We start from the raw sequence: 17,669 nt of genomic DNA, 5'->3' as shown, positions 1-17,669 counted from the left end.
CAGTTTAACCGGATGTCCTGCTGACTTAGATAAGCACCCGCTTACACAGCCTGCTAATGTTTTTTTTTAATATATATATATATATATCAACCAATAGTGTGTAACCGCACAAAGATTTCCCTCTCCCCCCATTCTTTGTCTATAAAATCCACAAACCTTTGAGCTTCTGGGTCGACTCCTCTGTCTCCTGTGTGAGATACGTGTCAGCCCGAAGCGCTCTGCCATTAAACTGCCTCGTGTTTGCATCAAGCCGGTCTCTTGTGAGTCCTTGGGTGCACACTGTTCTGAGACTTGAGTGGAAATCTCCCTGTGGGGTCTTTCCTGAGATGGCTCAGCAAGTCCTCAACATTAGGAGAAGCAGAGAAAGGTACCTTGGCAGCTTGGCAGGTCCTGGCCAAGCTGTGCCATTAAGAGATCACAGCACGCCAGGCAGTGGTGGCGCATGCCTTTAATCCCAACACTTGGGAGGCAGAGGCAGGCGGATTTCTGAGTTCGAGGCCAGCCTGGTCTACAGAGTGAGTTCCAAGACAGCCAGGACTACACTGAGAAACCCTGTCTTGAAAGAGAGAGAGAGAGAGAGATCACAGCACATAGTAGGTCTATGGCAAAAATTTTATTATGGGGAGGGGGAAGAGTGAAAGGCTCTCTAGATGTTGGACCATGAGAGAGAGAGAGAGAGAGAGAGAGAGAGAGAGAGAGAGACAGAGAGACAGAGAGACAGAGACAGAAAGAGACTGGTAAAGACAGAGAGACTGGGAGACAGAATAAATGAGAGAGAGAAAGAGAGAGAGAGGGAGAGAGAGAGAGAGGGAGGGAGGGAGAAAGAGAGAGAGAGAGAGAGAGAGAGAGAGAGAGAGGAAGGTGATGAGAAATCTTTTAAAAGGTGCACAGATCACATTGGAAAGTAAGCAACTTGTAGCAGCGATGGAACGGGCTGCCTCTGGCAGTGGGGCAGGTGATGACTTTAGTTGCTGGTGCTGAGCAGCTGAAAGTCAGGCTGGAGGAGCACCTGACTTACAACACTTAAGCATGAGGACCTGAGTTCGATTCTCAGGACCCACACTGTGGAAGGACTGAACTGACTCTCCAACGTGGCTCTCTGATCACACATTCACCATGGCACGTGCCCCTCTCCCAATAAGCATATGTAATTTAAAAAGTGCTTAACATTGAATTTCAGGACCGAAGAGATGGCTCAGTGGTTATAGCACCAGCTGGGAGCCTGGCTCTTTTGCCTGCTTTTGGGAACCTTTTCCTTCCACTGGGTTGCCTCATCCAGCCTTACTGTGAGGAGAGGTGCTTAGCCTTATTGTAACTTGTTATGCTAAGATTAGTTGATATCCCTGGGAGGCTTGGCCTTTTTTGAAGGGAAACAAAGGAGGAGTGGAACTATGGGAGGAGTGTGTGGAGGACTGGTAGGAGAAGGGGGTGGGGAAATTAGTCCGGATGTAATAAATGAGAGAATTTTTTTAAAAAGCAATGTGTTCTTGCCGAGGGATCTGAATTTGGTTCCCAGCACCGCAGGACAGCTCTAGTTGCAGGGGGTCTGACACCCTCTTGTGGTCTTTCTGAGCACTACACCCATGTGCACCTGCACATCATTTTTATTATTTATTTATTTATTTATTTATTTATTTATTTGGTCTTTTTGAGACAGGGTTTCTCTGGCTGTCCTGGAACTAGGTCTGTACACCAGGCTGGCCTCAAACACAGAGATCTGCCTGCCTCTGCCTACCAAGTACTGGTATTTAAGGCATGTATTACTACTACCCAGCTTTAAAAATAATTTTTTAAAAAGTAGACTTAGAGTCTGTGTTGTAAAACTTGGTGTGTTTGTGACACTTGGAGTGTGTGACTCGACTTCAAGTGACAATGTTATGAGATGAGGCTATGGATCACAAGTTTTCATGACAGTGGTGACATACTGACATCCTGTCCTGAGAACATAGGGAAGGGCTGTGACAATCTCTCTGCTGGTTACTGTGTAAACCTAATGGTTGCCTGACATGATATGTTTAAATAATTCTGAGAACTAATGTTACATTTTTTGAGTTTTTAAAACTACTTTTTATTTACACCTTCTTTCTCTTTCCTCTTTCTTTCTTTCTTTCTTTCTTTCTTTCTTTCTTTCAAGACATTGTTTCTTTGTGTAGTTCTAGCTGTCTTGAAACTCACTCTGAAGATCAAGCTGGCCTCAAACTTAGAACTCAGAGATCTTCCTGCCTCTGTCTCCTGAATGCTCAGATCAAAGGTATATATCACCAATGCATGGTTAAAAGTAAGTGCTTTTGTTAGTTTATGTGCATTGCCTGCATGCAGTATCCAAAGAGGTCAGAAGAGGGCACCATATATCCTGGAGTTGGAGTTACAGGTGGTTGTGAGCCATGCAGTGTGGGTACTGGGAAACAAACTGAGACCTTCAGTGCGAAAGCAGTGAATGCTAACTGCTGAGCTCTTTCTAGCCTGCCCCTTTCCGACTCCTGAGTGGTAGGAAGTCTTACAGAGCTGGGGCTCCACAGGGAAGCAGCATCCTAGCATGGCAGCAAGCACTCCACTGACTAAGGTGCACCCCAAGACCCTGAGGGATTTTTTCCATTTTTAAAATTTTATTTAAGACAATTGTGTTGGGAGAATCTTTTTGTACACTGTGTGAAGATATTTCTTTGTCCTTCCTTGCCTACCTAAGGCATTCTCTGATTGGGTTAATGAAGAGCTGGACAGCCTATAGCAAAGCAGAAGAGGATAGGGGGCTTTCTGACAGAGTTAGAAACTCTGGAAATTTGAGGGAAGACTTGTGAGTGAGACACAGAGGAGAGATTTGCCAGCCAGATGTGGAGAAAGAAGTAGGTGCTGGACTCAAGGAGAAGTAGCTAACAAGCCACATGGAGGATTTACTTAGATGGTTAGATTTACTCAATGAGCAAGTTGAGAGTCTGCCAAGCTAAGGCCTATAGCTTTCATAAAAAATATAAAAGGTCTCTGTGTCATTATTTAGGAGCTGGTGGGCTAAGAAAGTCATGTTATAAATTTGTTTTAAGAAAGTTTTAAGTTGAGGCTAGCCTGGTCTTCTGAGTGAGTTACAGGACAGTGAGAAAACTACACAGAGAAACAATGTCTTGAAAAACAGAGAAAAAGAAAGTATAAGTACTTTTCAAAATATCTATCTATCTATCTATCTATCTATCTATCTATCTATCTATCTATCTATCTTTTTCAAGAGTGGGTCTAAATATGTAGCCCTGGGTGTCCTGGAACTCACTGTGTAGACCAGGCTGTCCTCAAACTCACAGAGATCCACCTGCTTCTGTCTCCTGAATGCTAGAATTTGAGGTGTATACTACCATACCCAATTGTAAAATTTTTATTTATTTTTATCTTATGTGTATGAGTGTTTACTTGCATGTACACGTGTGTACTATATGCATGCAGTGCCCAGGGAAGCCAGTAGGGGGCGTCAGACAACCAGACTTGGAATTACAGTTGATTTTTGAATCGCCATGTGGATGCTGGGAATTAAACCTGGATCCTCTACCAGAGTGGTCCACACAGATAAGCCATATCTTCAGGAAATACTTTTATTTTTTTTAAATTACACTTATCTATTTTTGTGTTGAGAGGTACACCTGTGGAGGTCAGAGGGCAAATCTGGGGACTCAGTCCCCTCTTTCCACCTGGGTCCTGGGGATCAGGCTCAGCTCCTGAGTCTTGGTGGCCAGTGCCTTTGCCCACTGAGCCATGTTGTCCAAACCCCTTTCACTTGAAATAGGGTTTCACCCTGCAGCCCTGACTTGCCTGGAACTCACTACATAGCTCAAGCTGTCATAAAACACACAGCAGCCCTCTTGCCTCCGCATCCCAAACACTGAGTTGACAGACATCCTCTGCACCAGGCTTGTTTTACTTTTCTAATGTTAGAAGACAGTTTCCTGAGTCCAGACATCCCGGAAACAAGTTACATCTTGCTGGGAGACTCAAAACTGAGTTCATGTTCCCAGTGCCTGGAACCCAACTCCTGTCCTGCTTCTTCAGGTGTTTCATGTTTGTCTGTTAACCACTAAGGGATGTAAAGAGGGAAGACGCTCTTATCCCATTACATAAACTAAGGCACATAAGTCCTAAGTGTGCTGACTGTCAGTGACACAACTGACTATGTGCAGCCTGCCCAGGCTTTTATTCCCTTATCATTCTAAGGTTCCAGGTCAGAGTCCAGGAGGGGACCTGGCTGCAGAAGCTGACTCAAGGACCCTAAAACCAGGTGACTCGGATAAAGCCCAATCGTTTGTGTCAAAATATCATTGGTCAATGCAACAGGCCACTCTGCTCGTCCCTCTTTGTGTTCCCATACATATAAATGTTATTCCGTTTCCCTTGGGGATGCCGTTCAGATCCCAAAATCATTGCCTCCCTGAGCTCTCAGAAAATAAAGCTTTGCTTCCATCTCTGAAGTGAGCTTGTGTAGTTCTGATGCTGAGGTCCTGTTCCCAATTGGTTCTTGATCTGTCGGTAAAGAAGCCATGAGCCAATTGCTGGGCGGAAGGATTGGTGGGACTTACGGACCCCTGGAGACAAGAGGACAGACAAAAGGGAGGAGAGACAGAGTTCACCATGCCTCTGAAGAAGAAAAATTGACCAGCCATGGGAGATCTAGAAACAAAGTGGCCAGGCCACCCCTACAGGCTTGTTGTTTAGCAAGGTTGTTTAGCAGGGACTAGATTCAACTGAGCAACTAAAGTTAGGGCAAGTAGGAGGTGAGGAAATAAAAATATTGATAAGGGCAGGGCAAGCTTTTCCAGGCAGATAGTAGCCCAGCAATTGTGTCAAAAGGCAAGTTGAAATGAAACAACTGTGTGCCTATGTCATTTATCCGTGGATTCAAGGGAAACTGGGTGGGGGCTGGTAGCAGGGTCCGTTCCCAGAGCATTGGCTAGGTAACAAAGCTACATGCAACAAGTTTTATCACCCTAAGCATAACACTAATGTGGTTAATGAAGAGTCTGAAGTTACAGATGTAGCTACTATAATATTGTGAACTGTAAAAGAATTGTGTATTCTATCTAGCCTGTGCAGAAGACACACAAACCTGGCATTTTATTTACAAGCTGTAAGCCTAGATTGGACATATTCGATGCTGTCCTGTTGCACGTAGTTATAAAAGCACAATACAGCCTAGGCCAGGAGCTACAGTGCTCTGGCTCCTCCTGGCTCTTTTTTTGTCCCACCTGGCTTAGCTTCTGGATCAACCACAATCTACCCCAACCCAGCTTCCTTTTCTAACCACCTTTGCTCAGGCTTGTCTCTGGGATCAGCTGCCTCCAGTCCCAACTCGGCCTCTCTCTCTACCCAGGAGGGGTCGCATTACCAACCCACTCCTGAGACCCTAGAATGCCTGCTAGCACAATTGCTGGGCTCAAATACTTCCCACCTGGAAATGTGTGCCCTTATCAATTTATTATCACTGTTTCTCCTTCTGCCCTAAGCTTAATGGCTTGTTCCAATTAGCCCCTGCCCGATGTCTTTGGCCCTGCCTGCAGCAGAGGCCACAGGCCCTAGCTCTTCCCACGGCCTCACGTGATTGCAGCATCCTCTTTCCTTCAAGGCAAGGCAAAAAAGACCTCTCTCTTTCCCTGCATCTCCTTTTCTTCTTGGGATCCGGAAGTCCCGCCTGTCCCTTCTGTCCAGCAATTGGCTCTTGTCTTTCTTTACTGACAAGTCAAGAACCAATTGGGGGACAAGATCTTAGTGACAGACCCTCCCCTTACACTATCCAAACCATATGTCCCTTGTTACTTGGTGTTTTTAGTCTCACCCTGGCTGCTTTGCTCCGTCAGTCTGTCCGTCACATCTAATGGAGACCTCCTGTTCTCTGCATCTTTCTTCTCCCCGTGGTCTCTCCTGAGACCCTCTCACTCCATCCCCAAGTCCTGTCTTTCTCTCTCTATTGCCGAATCACAGGCTCTAGCCTCTTAAATTGGGGAGCAAGGTTTACATAACAAAGGCTGGCATATGTGAGAATTCTCTTGACTCGATGTCAACCAGATCTTGGGGTTCAGAATTTAGCATTTGTGTATATAGCAGCATATCACCCCCCAACAGTAAACAGACATAGCTGGCTTTGCATGAGCAGGTCAATTGAGTTAGATGGGCTTAAGATAGCTAAGTAATGATTGAGGGCATGCAGGGTGTCATTGTGCCATGCCACCAGTAGAGTGCGATCACACTAGTTAAATTCTCTCCCCAGCCTGCCCTTTGCTCCCCACAGCCTACACTTGTGGGTCCCAGGATCACCCAGCAGACTAGCAAGTTTGAGACCACTATCTGAGACAGAAGCCAACCTGTTGACTTGTGTGCATGCTTCTCCTCTTTCACCACCAAGTCCCCCTTGGGAGCTGCACAAAGGTTTCAGATTGCTGAGCTTCTAAACCCAGAACTCTCGGATCCAGGTATGAGATCCCGGAACTGGTTTGGTTTCTCTGATGTGGCCACAGTAAAGAGGGATTTGGTAAAACATAGATAAATTAAATATCATCTGATATCACACCCTAGAATTTTACATTTCAATAAAGAAGGCTGAAGGATTTCCCACACTGAGTTAGACATCAGGGAGGCTGAGGCAGAAAGATGGACAGTTCTGTGCCTAGAATCCCTCAGTGAGGGGCTGGGGGCGTGGCTCAGTGGTAGAGCCCCTGCCTAGAATCCACCAGTGAGGGGCTGGGGGCGTGGCTCAGTGGTAGAGCCTCTGCCTAGAATCACCCAGGGAGGGGCTGGGGGTGTGTTTAGTGGTAGAGTGTTTCTTGAGCTGTTGAGAGACTCTCACCCCCAATTCTTCACTTGATCTTAGCCAAAAGGCCAAGAAGCGATTCCTAATTCTTTAAAGTAAATAAAAAGCAAAATCAGACCTTCATGGTCCTGAAGCTGTTCCATCAGAGGGCCTTGTCTCTAGATCATATGCAATGTAGTGCCCCTTACCAGTGTGCAGTCCCTCACTTCCCTGGCCCATTGGGAGGATTTGTTTGTTTTGTGGATAAATTTACCTTTCAGGATCCTTTCTGTCCTATGCAATTTTTTAAAAACAAACTTTATTTATGGTTTTGTGTGTGATTGTCCTTTTGAACCAAACAGCTGCCACTTGGAGGGTTCGGCTGTGGCCCTTCCCAAAAGGATCAGGACAACCGGGCTTGCTGACTCATTGTGGAGGGGTGCAGAAAGTCAGGAGCTCCCAGCTGAGTGCCCAGCTGCCTCTTACCACTGGTTGTATGTAATGCTACCTTCATTGCATGTGACCCCAGAGAGCATGTGACCCAGGGAGCATGTGACCCAGGGAGCAACGCTACCTTCACTGCATGTGACCCAGGGATCGGCTAGAGCAGCTTCTTAGGGGAAGAGAACCCCCACCCCTAAAAGTAACTCCTCACCTATGCTTTGTAAGGAAAACCAAGGTTTAGCCAGAGTGACTTCAGTGGAGCTGCATCTCGGTTTGTCATTGCAACCTTGGAAGGAAGGTAGACCTTGCTTATGTCTACTTCTGGGAAGGAATTTTAGCCGCTTACATGTATGACTATGTGTGCCTGACAGCAGGTGCCCATGGAGGCCAGAAGAAAATGTGGGATCCCTTGATATTGTAGTTACGGATGGTTTAGGTACTGCCCAACATGGGTGCTGGGAATTGAAACCAGGATTTTTGCAGTGTGTGCTTTTAACCACTGAGCCATCTTTCCAGTTTCCCCACCCCATCAGTGGACTCAACTTTACAAAAGAAGTACGTATTTACTTATTCATGTTAGTGTTTGTGAGTGCTTAGACTCCTGTGTGTATCTGTGTGGGGTCCTTATACCTCTGTGTATATACAAAGGCATGAAGAAGCTGGATGTCCTCTGAGACTCTGTCTATTCTTTGAGGCAGGATCTCTCCCTGAACCTGAACCTGAACCTGAACCTGAACCTGAACCTCACATTTTCCCATCTGGGCTGAAAGTCCCAGGGATCCTTGTGTCTCCTCCAGCTACAGCACTGGGATTCAGGCTACTTGGCCTGTTCCACAGTAGTGCAAGCTGAGCTCTGGTCCTTGTGAGTCACCAGCAGCTCTCCTAAACGCTGAGCTACGGCCCCAACAAGCCATAATATTTAAAAACTTTTTTTTTTCACACTGGGCAGCAGCAGCACACATTTTTAGTCCCAGAACTTGGGAGGCAGAGGCAGGCAGATCTCTGAGTTCCAGACCAGTCTGGTCTACATAGTTCCAGAACATCCAAGGCTACACAGAGAAACCCTGTCTCTGTGTGAGACTCTAAATAAACAAAGAAAAACAAAAACCCAACAAACACAACAGCAATAAAATACCCTACAATTCTCCCCCCTTTATTTTTACATTTATAAAATGTGTTTATTTTGTGTGTGTGGCTGGGTGAGGGTGTGTGTGTGAGGTGCCACCTCATATGTTCAGGTCAGAAGACAACTTACAGGAGCTAGTTTGTTCCTTGAGTACTCCAAGAACTTGTGTCATCAGGCTTGGCAACACACTCATTTGCCCACTGAGCCACCTTCCCAGAGTCCTTATCCTTTTTAATGATGTCCTTAGATGCCATGTGGGACAGTGTCCCCACCACCTTGGAGATATCTTGGTTGTGGGGTTCTTTGGGACCACCACACCCAGCTGAGTAACGGCCCACAGGAGGCAAGAAGGTAGTTCTGTGCAACACAACTCAGTAGCTGATGTTGGGCCAAATTTCAGGACTCTCACCTCAAGTGATTTCTTTTAATCGTACTTAAACACAGCGAAAGTTAGTGAAAGATTTCCTGGTGATAAACTCACACGTGATGGTGCACACTCCATCACGTGTGCACAATAAAGCCTGGGGCATGGCGGCATCAAAAATCTTTTGTAACATGTAGCAGGAACAGTGGGCAATCTCTATGTAAATACTGGGGCCCGCGCAGCCGCAAAAGCATCTCCTGCAGGAAGACCTAATTGAGGACTGCCTGAGAGATGGAGGATTGCTGACATAGACAGTGCCAGCCAATCGGGAACTGCTGTTTAGAAGAGATTCTTGGGACCAAGGAGGCGTGGGTGGAGGGTATTAAAAGAGTTTGCAGCAGTGTTCAGGTGAGCTTGTCCCTGGAGTCTGTGTCGTTGACTCTTTGCCACCTCACCTCCAATCCCCAAGGGCAGGTAGGGTCAGGCGGCGAGTAGTCCAGGGCACAGGTGGCAGTAAAGTACATGTGACACCTTCCATAAAGATATTCTGTAGATTAATGGAGAAAACTAGCTCACATAAAGGTCTGGGGAGGATCCCGTGTGGTTCCAGCCACACGGATAGTGCAAAGTTCACCAGGCTGTTAGCCATGTCCGTTCCCAGCCTTCTGGTTATCTATCCTTCCTTTCGGAGGGACTGACCTGTGGTTTCTCACTCCTGGCTCCTCTGCTGCTTATCTGTGAGCACAAGAAGTCTGCCTCCCTGGCTGGGCATGCCAGGCAATTTCATTCAGGGAACCTGCCAAGGATAGAAATACAGGCTGCTTCCTGCAGGTGAGACAGGAGGCTCCTATGCAACTAACTGCCCGTGTCCCTGAGGGAGAACCATGACTCGTGGGTACCTGTGGAGGGACATACATGCACACAGTTGATGTGCACAGTTGTTTTGGGGGTTTGTTTCATTTTTTTTTTCTTTTGAGACATGGTTTCTCTGTGTAGCTTTGGCTGTCCTGGAACTCACTCTGTAGACCAGGCTGGACTCAAACTCAAAGACCCTACTGCCTCTGCCTCCTGAGTACTGGGATTAAAAGCGTGTGCTACTGATGCCTGGCTTTTGTTTTGTTTTTCAGTTACCAGCAGAAAATGAGTTGCATTATGATGTCTGCGTGCACGCGTCACAGTTACTTTGCTGAGTAACCCTCATGACTCTCCCACATCCGCATAGACAGTTCCTTCCTGTCCCTTCCTCCCTTTTCTGTTGACAAAGGGTCTTTTTCTGTAGCCCAGATTGGTCTGAAACTCGTGGCAATCCTCTTGCCTCAGCCTTCAAAATGCTTCCTCATTTCACCTGTCTTTTCTTTTTTGTCTTTTGTTGTTGTTGTTGCTGCTGCTGTTGTGGTTAAGACAGGGTCTTGTAGTCGGGCAGTGGTGGCACACGCCTTTAATCCCAGCACTTGGGAGGCAGAGGCAGGTGGATTTCTGAGTTCGAGGCCAGCCTGGTCTACAGAGTAAGTTCCAGGACAGCCAGGACTACACAGAGAAACCCTGTCTCAACACACACACACACACACACACACACACACACACACACAGAGACAAAGAGACAGGGTCTTGTAGCCTAGGCTAACCTAGAACTGTCTTTGTAGCCAAAGATGACCTTGAACGTCCCAGAAGCACACCCTGTTTATTATATAGAGCTGAACAGGGGGACGAGATTATTGCATACAGCTGGACCAGGGGTCAGGTCAGTAGGAGCGGTTTCTGCGAGGCGTAATCTGCAGGCTGTAAATACCCAAGGAAAGAAAGCTATGTAGACACTTTCTGCACACACTATCAACACTGGCATCCAATGCCCCAGGAAGGTTTTGCGGTTTCCCTCTGAGCCTCACCCCGGGGTCTGGGGAAGGCTTTGCCATTCCTTCCTGGTGTGAGTCTCTGGGATCTTTAACATGGCCACACATATATTGATGGCACATATCCACTCGAGGGCTTCCCGAGCTCCCTAAAGACCAGTGCTCGGCACCTACACGAGGTAGACCCGAACGGTGGTGGAATACAGTTCCCTGGCACCAGGCCGTCTGCTGTAACCCTCTCTCCATGCTGGGCTGCAGGCCAAGTTCCTTAACCGTCCCACATTCCTTCCTGCCTGCCTCACACCACCACCAAATGCCTTTAGTGTCATGTTGCCCTGACCCTGCACCTGCCTCTGTCTCTAGCTGGGTCCCAGGAAGACTGACCTCATCCCTTCTGCCACAAAAGGGATGAACAGGAAAGACTGCTGTGTTGATCGAGAGTGGAAAAGCTGGCCTTCGTCCCGCAGCCCACAAGGTATTCTATGACTCGGTATTCTGCGGCCAATAATCTGCGAAGTTTGTAAAGACCAGCACACACTCTGGGATCTGAAACATAAACAGAGCATAAAGAGATATAAGGAATAGGACTTGTTTGTTTATTTACCCCTGAGGAGCTGAGGAGGGAACTGGGAACCCTCAATCTCCCCGATTGCACCAACCCTCCCCCACCCACGCCCCTCCTGCAGGATTCTAGGTCTGGCCCAGGTAACTGCAGCTGAGCTACACCTTGTAGCGCATAGCCTGTGAGTGTAGACCAGAGCAGGTATTGGTCATGGTCTTCCTTGTCTCTACCCTGCTTCTTCCAGGTGAGTCACCCTAAGATTACAGATGTGAGCGCCCCCCACTGCGCTCACATGAGGTTTGTAGGGACCTGAACTGATTTTATTACATTTGTGCTGCAACCTACCACACCATTTCCCAGGCTCCCTCCCTCTTTCTTCCGTGTGTGTCCCACAGTATGTCTGTGGAGGTCAGAGGACACCTTGTAGGAGTCAGTCTGTCCCTCCATCATGGGGTTCCCAAGGACAGACCTCATGCTGTTGGGCTTGGACTGTCATTTCATCTCTTCTTTTTCTTTTCTTTCTTTCTTCCTTCTTTTTTCTCTTTCTTTCTTTCTTTCTTTTTTTTTTTTTTTTGAATCAGCATTTCACTATGAATCCCTGACTGGCCTGGATGGAGCTAATTATGTAGACTAGGCTGGCCTTGAGCTTACAGTGATCCACCTGCCTCTGCACTACCTAAATACTGGGTTTAAAGGGGTATACCAACATATCTTGTCCATCTTTTTTTTTTTTTTACTTGACAAAATTTTTTTTTTTTTTTAATGTGAATACTCTGTCACTCTCTTCAGACACACCAGAAGAGGGCATCGGATCCCATTACAGATGGTAGTGAACCACCATGTGGGTAGCTGGGAATTGAATGCAGGGACTTCTGTAAAAGTGGCCAGTGCTCTTAACCACTGAGCCATCATCTCTCCAACCCCTGACAAGAGTTTTTATTAGCACACCTTAGTCATATATAACCCTGGGTCTCATGATGACATCTCCGCACATGTGTGACTGTGGTCACCCTCATTTCCCTCTCGTCCTCCTTGAGCTCCACTGATCCTCTTCCTTTCCTAGAGACGCCACCTTCTACTCTCATGTCCTTGTTATTTCTTAGAGACCTAGAGAGTCTAATTTTTCTAGGAGCATGGGTGAGGGGTAAAGGCCCCTCGGCACCCTGTGGTGGTGGGGGGCTGCACCACTGAGGAAAATGTCTCTCCCCTGCCTGTGCAAAAGATCCAGAGGCGGGCCATGTAAGTTCTCTATTTTGTTGGTGGTCTAAGACAGTCTCATACTGTAGCTCAAGCCAACTTGGAACTCCCTGGGTTATAACCCAGGTAGCATCAGACTTGTGGCAGTCTTCCCGCCTCAGTCTCCCGCATACTGCGACGACAGGTGTGGGGCCCCATGCCTGGCTGCTCTTCTGAAGGCTGGAGACGTCCCTTCTGTGTGTCTGCAGCCATGCATCTCATCTAGGTCGGCTCTGCAGCTGTGGGTGTGGCTCTCATTTCTGGGTGTGTGTGTGCGTTCTACTTCACAGTACAGAGGCCTTGAAACCAAAACTGTTTCCTGGCTGGAACGCATGGGTCTGGGAGTGATCCAAGGTGGAGGTGAAGCCTTGACCTGCCCTTAGATGCTTCACCCCTACTTCAGATAGGGACTGGAGGCAATGCCCCAGTCACCCATTCCTACCATGGGGTATTACCCCAGCCCTGGGGTCACAATGGTAAATGCCTTTCCTGGGCCTGGCTGTGTGGCCAAAGGTTTCTGAGATGATTAAACAATGTGTATAAAGGCATGATCTGGTGCAGTCATCGCTCAGAAAGCATTCTGCTTAAGGTGGCGTGGGTGTGCCTGAAACAAAAAGGAAGGCCATGACTACTAGGTGTGGCTGCCAGAGGAGAAGAGAGAGCATAGCCAGAGGCAGAGAGCAGAGTGAACAAGACCCTGAGCTGGGCCATGTAGGGAGAAAAGGAGAGAGGAGAGCGCTGCCCATCAAGAGGAGTGGCCTAGGCCAAGAGACTGGCCGAGAGGCCAGGAGGGTAAAGGGTAGACAAAAAGATCATGTACCCAAAATGCCTGGATTATACAGGGAAGGGCAGCCCAGTCCCTGAGTTGGGGAAGTTTAGGGGTGAGGTGGGGTATGCCAGCCAGAAAGACCCTGTAACACATTGGTTCTCAACCTGTGGGATCACAACCTCTTTGAAAGTCAAATCACATATCACAGTGATCACATATCAGATATTGTGAATATCAAGATATTTACCTTATGATTCATAGCAGTAGCAAAATTATAGTTATGAAGTAGCAGCAAAGATAATTTTATAGTTGGGTGTCACCACAACATGAGGAACTGCATTAAAGGGTCACTGCACTAGGAAGGGTGGGAACCACTGCTGTAACAGGTAGGGACTGAGGGATGCTGGGAGAGCCTTGGTCCAGGTCTGCTTTGATTTATGTTAAGCACACACCTCAGCCATTTGTCTAAGGTTTGAGACCTAACAGTATCCATGGACTACAGCAAGCTTACGAATGGAAGGCAGGCTGAACTGTATGGTGCTGGGGGTCGGGGTGGGGCACAGAGGTTGTTTCTGCCTGTCCCTTAAATAGAATCATCCACTTGGAGCTCTTGGACCAGACTCTCTGGATCTTCATCTTCGTCTGTAACTTGCTTTCTCTGCCTCTTTAGGCTCTCTCTCTCTCTCTCTCTCTCTCTCTCTCTCTCTCTCTCTCCCTATCTCCTCCTCTCTTTCTTTTTCCCTTTCCCTCTGTCCCTCCCTTCCAGTATATGTGCATGTCTCTGTCTGTGTCTGTCTGTCTGTGCAGTCTCTCTAGTTTTCTGTTCCTCTCTCTCTGCCTTCCAAGGTGAGTCATGACATTGTCCCCAACTCACAGATGAGCACACTGAGGCACAGAGAAAGTAGTAAGCATACTTGGAATCAGTCAATCAGGGCAGTACCTGTCTTAAATTCAGCAGCTGGGGGCCTGGGCCTGAGCTAAGTAGCATCCCTGTGGTCTGAGCCCCCCACCCCACATATACTCTGCAGGTTAATAGCCTCAGGGCTGCTGTGTTTTGGGGGTGGGTTTGCATCTTGTGTCCTGCAGGCTGTTAAACTTGTCCCCAGACTCCTCCCCTAAATGCTGGAACATTCCTGTGAAATCTCAAGTACTTAGGTTAACCTGTGTCCCTCCTTCCCCCTTCCTTTCCCACCTGGTCTCCTGGGCTGGTAGATGGCCTTTGATCCCCTTTCCCAAGATAACAGGCAGATAAGGCACTGTTCAGTCCAGTGAGAACTTCTAGTTTTGCTTTCGAGTTTCATCCTTTGACCTTGAAAAGTAACACTCACATATCCCAAGTGAGTACTTGCAGGAGATGGCACATCATTTACTAACAGGTAAAGAAACTGGCTTGGTTAATCAAGCCTGAGGCAGGAGGATTGCTTCAAGTGCAAGGCCCGATTGGGCTATAGAGCTAGATCCATTCTCAAAAAACTTGAACCAAACAAGGCTGGCAAGTGGTGTTAGACCTGAGGGGGGAAACCATTTCCATGACTGTGTGATTAAGCAAGCTTTATTTTGAGGAGCACAAGGAACTGGCTAGGGCTGCCTCACCCTACCCTAAGTGGGGATTTTAGGGGTCAGCCCCTTGATGGCTTTTAGGGTCCCTTTTATGGGCTAGGTTAGGGTTGATAGAAAACAGCTGTCCAGATGATTGGCTGTTAGCACCTGCACAGAAGATTTGAGGGGTGGGGACTCAGGGATGAAGGCTGTCTGTGTAATGTAAGGTAAATGTAAGGATATATCACGTGGAAGGGGCATCATCAAGGTATCTATAAAGACATATTTCTGTAAGGCAAAAAGATCTTATATCATGGGCTCAGGAGTTTAGCAAGACAGAGGGGTGGGTGGTCATCCATCTTGGGGGTCACAAGTTCAGTGAAGGTTGAAAACCATGGTTTGCAGGATACATTAGATTTAGGAAACAAACTGTTCTTGGAAGGTGTGGAGACTTAGCAATGTATAACATTGTCAATGCTGTATGACATTGTCTAACAGTGTATAACACTGTATAACAATGTATAACAATGTATGATACTGCATAACAATGTATAGCACTATATAACAATGTATAACACTGTATAACATTGTATAACAATGTATAACAATATATAATGATGCATAGCACTTTATAACAATGTATAGTACTGTAGAATACTGTATAACAATGTATAACGATGTATAGCACTGTATAACAATGTATAATGATGTATAGCACTGTATAACAATGTATAATGATGTATAACACTGTATAACAATGTATAGCACTGTATAACAATGTATAGCACTGTATAACACTGTCTGACACTGTATAACAATGTGGCTCCTCTTTTGGTTTCACAGTGGCTCAGTTAGTAGAGTGACTGACTGACTGACTTCCTAGCATGCAAGAATACCAGGCTTGAGTCCTCGGCATAGAACAAACCAGGTATGATAGAGGCAGGAGCATCTGGAGGCCATCCTTGGCCCGTAGTGAGCTTGAGATCATCTTGGACCACACGAGACCCTGTCTCACAATAATAACAGCCTTGGGATGCTGGCACACACTGTTAATCCCAGGATTGGAGATGTGGAGGCAAACAGCAAACCAAATAGCAATAATAAGATTATAATAGTAAAACCCAATAGTCAGGGATGACCTCAAATGCCCACAACTATTGTTTATCATACACTGAACAGAATGACTTAAAAAAAAAAATCACTGCCAATTCCAAGTGTTGGCAAGGATACAGAGCAATAGGAATTCCACAGTCCTTCAAGACTCAAAAAAGTAGCTGGGCAATGGAGGCACATGCCTTTAATCCTAACTCTCAGAAGGGAGAGGCAGGTACATCTCTGAGTTCAAGGCCAGCCTGCTCTACAGAGCTAGTTACAGGGCAGCCAGGGCTACACACAGAAACAGTGTCTCAAAAAACCAAAAGGTTCAAAAGTGTGACAATATCACATGGCTCTGGGCCTTGCACCCAGGTGTTATGTATTCTACCTCCTTTAACTTCAGACAAGGTCTTGCTAAGTTTCCCAGATCCTCCTGCCTAACTAGAGATCCTCCTGCCTCTGCTTCACAGGTCACTGGGATGACATGCCTGCACCACCATGGCCAGGCTGGAGCTCTAAATTTCTAACCTGCATCTGGGAGGATGCGTCTGGTCCGTGGATCACTTCAGAAGCAAAACTCTAGGCAGTTTTGCAACCAAACCCCCAGTGAAACTTGAGGCTATGCTGGGTAGTCCTGTGTGTGCTATAAGATGGGCGTGTAGCTCAGTGCAGGGAGGGGAGGAGGGGGAGGAAAAGAGGGAGAAGATGAAGACAGGAAGGCAGGAGAAGGGGAGAAAGACTGGGGGAATGTGGCATGGCTGCAGCAGTCAGAATAAAGTGGGTTGTGCTGCAGTAACGAGCAAATCCTAACCCTCAGAGTCATCTAGAAGCGTGGACAGGCCTCCTGTTGTCCATCCCTAGCACAGCGGGCTGAGGAGACTGATCTCACCTGCAGAGCTCAGGCTGCCGAATCCTCTCCTCTTAGAATATTCTCTCCCGGTTAGTGAGCAGAGTAAAAGAGAAGCCCTTCCTCCTCACCCACACCTGCAGGGTGGTGCTGTGCAAATCTCTTAGTCTTTCACCCATTCACAGGGGATGAGGATTTTATAAGGGATTACTCCCACAGAGCTGCTGAGAACATTCTAGAAAAAAAGGCTGCCAAACTATTTCTGCCTACATAGGTATTGTTCTTCAGGCACTGTCTGCTTTTTAATTTGAAAAATAATAATTTTGTGTCTGTCCATGAGTGTGCGTCCAGGCAGGGGTGAGGGTGGGAGGCGGGGCATGTCAAGAAGTGCAAGTGGAAGGCAGAGGACACCTTTGTGGACTCTGTTTTCCCTTCCAATCTTACATAGCTTCCAGGGGTCAAGCTCAGGGCTCCAAGTCTGCGTGACAAACACCTTCATCCACTCAGCCATCTTGCTGCCTACCCCCTTGTTTTAAGACAAGGACTCTCACCTGAACTAGCAGAGTAGACTAGGCTGTCTGGCCAGTGACACTCCCCCAACCCCACATATCCCCCTGTCTCTGCCTCCTTGGTGCTGGGATTACCAGCATATGCTTTGCATACGGGTATTGGGGATCAAACTCCAGTACTCATACTTGGGCCAGTGCCTTACAGCACCATTACATCAGATCCTATTGCAGCTCTTTTAGTGACTATAAACAGTACTGACAGAATGAATGTGGCTGGGTGTCAGTAAATCTTTATTGACACAAATATGTGACCCACCCACCAGATCTGGCCCAGAGGCTGTAGCTTTGCAGCTCTCTAGCAAAATGGTGTTAACACTTATTCACACTTATTCACTGTAGACCTGGGACCCCACTCTCCCTAGAGGCCTGGACAGGCCAAGAAGCAGCACTGTTAAACTTCAGAGCATTACTAAGGTGAGTGAAGGGCCTTTCCTTTAAATAGGCTAAGATGTTGGAGACCAGGAGAGTTGATTTCCAGTTAATGTTCATCAGACCCTTCCTTGGTACCCAG

At 47.2% G+C, this 17,669-nt stretch overlaps 1 long non-coding RNA gene across 2 annotated transcripts; it reads right to left on the bottom strand.

The window, feature by feature from the left end:
• Window positions 1-8,398: 8,398 nt before the first annotated feature.
• LOC143442678 (uncharacterized) lies at window positions 8,399-16,895 on the bottom strand. 2 transcript variants are annotated; one of them, XR_013111057.1, is made up of 4 exons: window positions 16,632-16,895; window positions 10,926-11,087; window positions 9,391-9,487; window positions 8,399-9,238 (listed from the first exon to the last, which is right to left on the bottom strand). It is a non-coding gene; the product is annotated as an uncharacterized LOC143442678 (long non-coding RNA). The 2 variants fall into 2 exon arrangements; XR_013111053.1 differs by lacking the exons at window positions 8,399-9,238; window positions 9,391-9,487 and adding an exon at window positions 10,269-10,470 and having other exon boundaries at window positions 16,632-16,886.
• Window positions 16,896-17,669: the final 774 nt, after the last annotated feature.

The sequence above is a fragment of the Arvicanthis niloticus genome, chromosome 1, assembly GCF_011762505.2.
Source record: "Arvicanthis niloticus isolate mArvNil1 chromosome 1, mArvNil1.pat.X, whole genome shotgun sequence".
Classification (NCBI taxonomy): domain Eukaryota; kingdom Metazoa; phylum Chordata; class Mammalia; order Rodentia; family Muridae; genus Arvicanthis; species Arvicanthis niloticus.
Note: the sequence above shows the minus strand (reverse complement) of the source record. Positions and strands in the feature narration are given on the sequence as shown.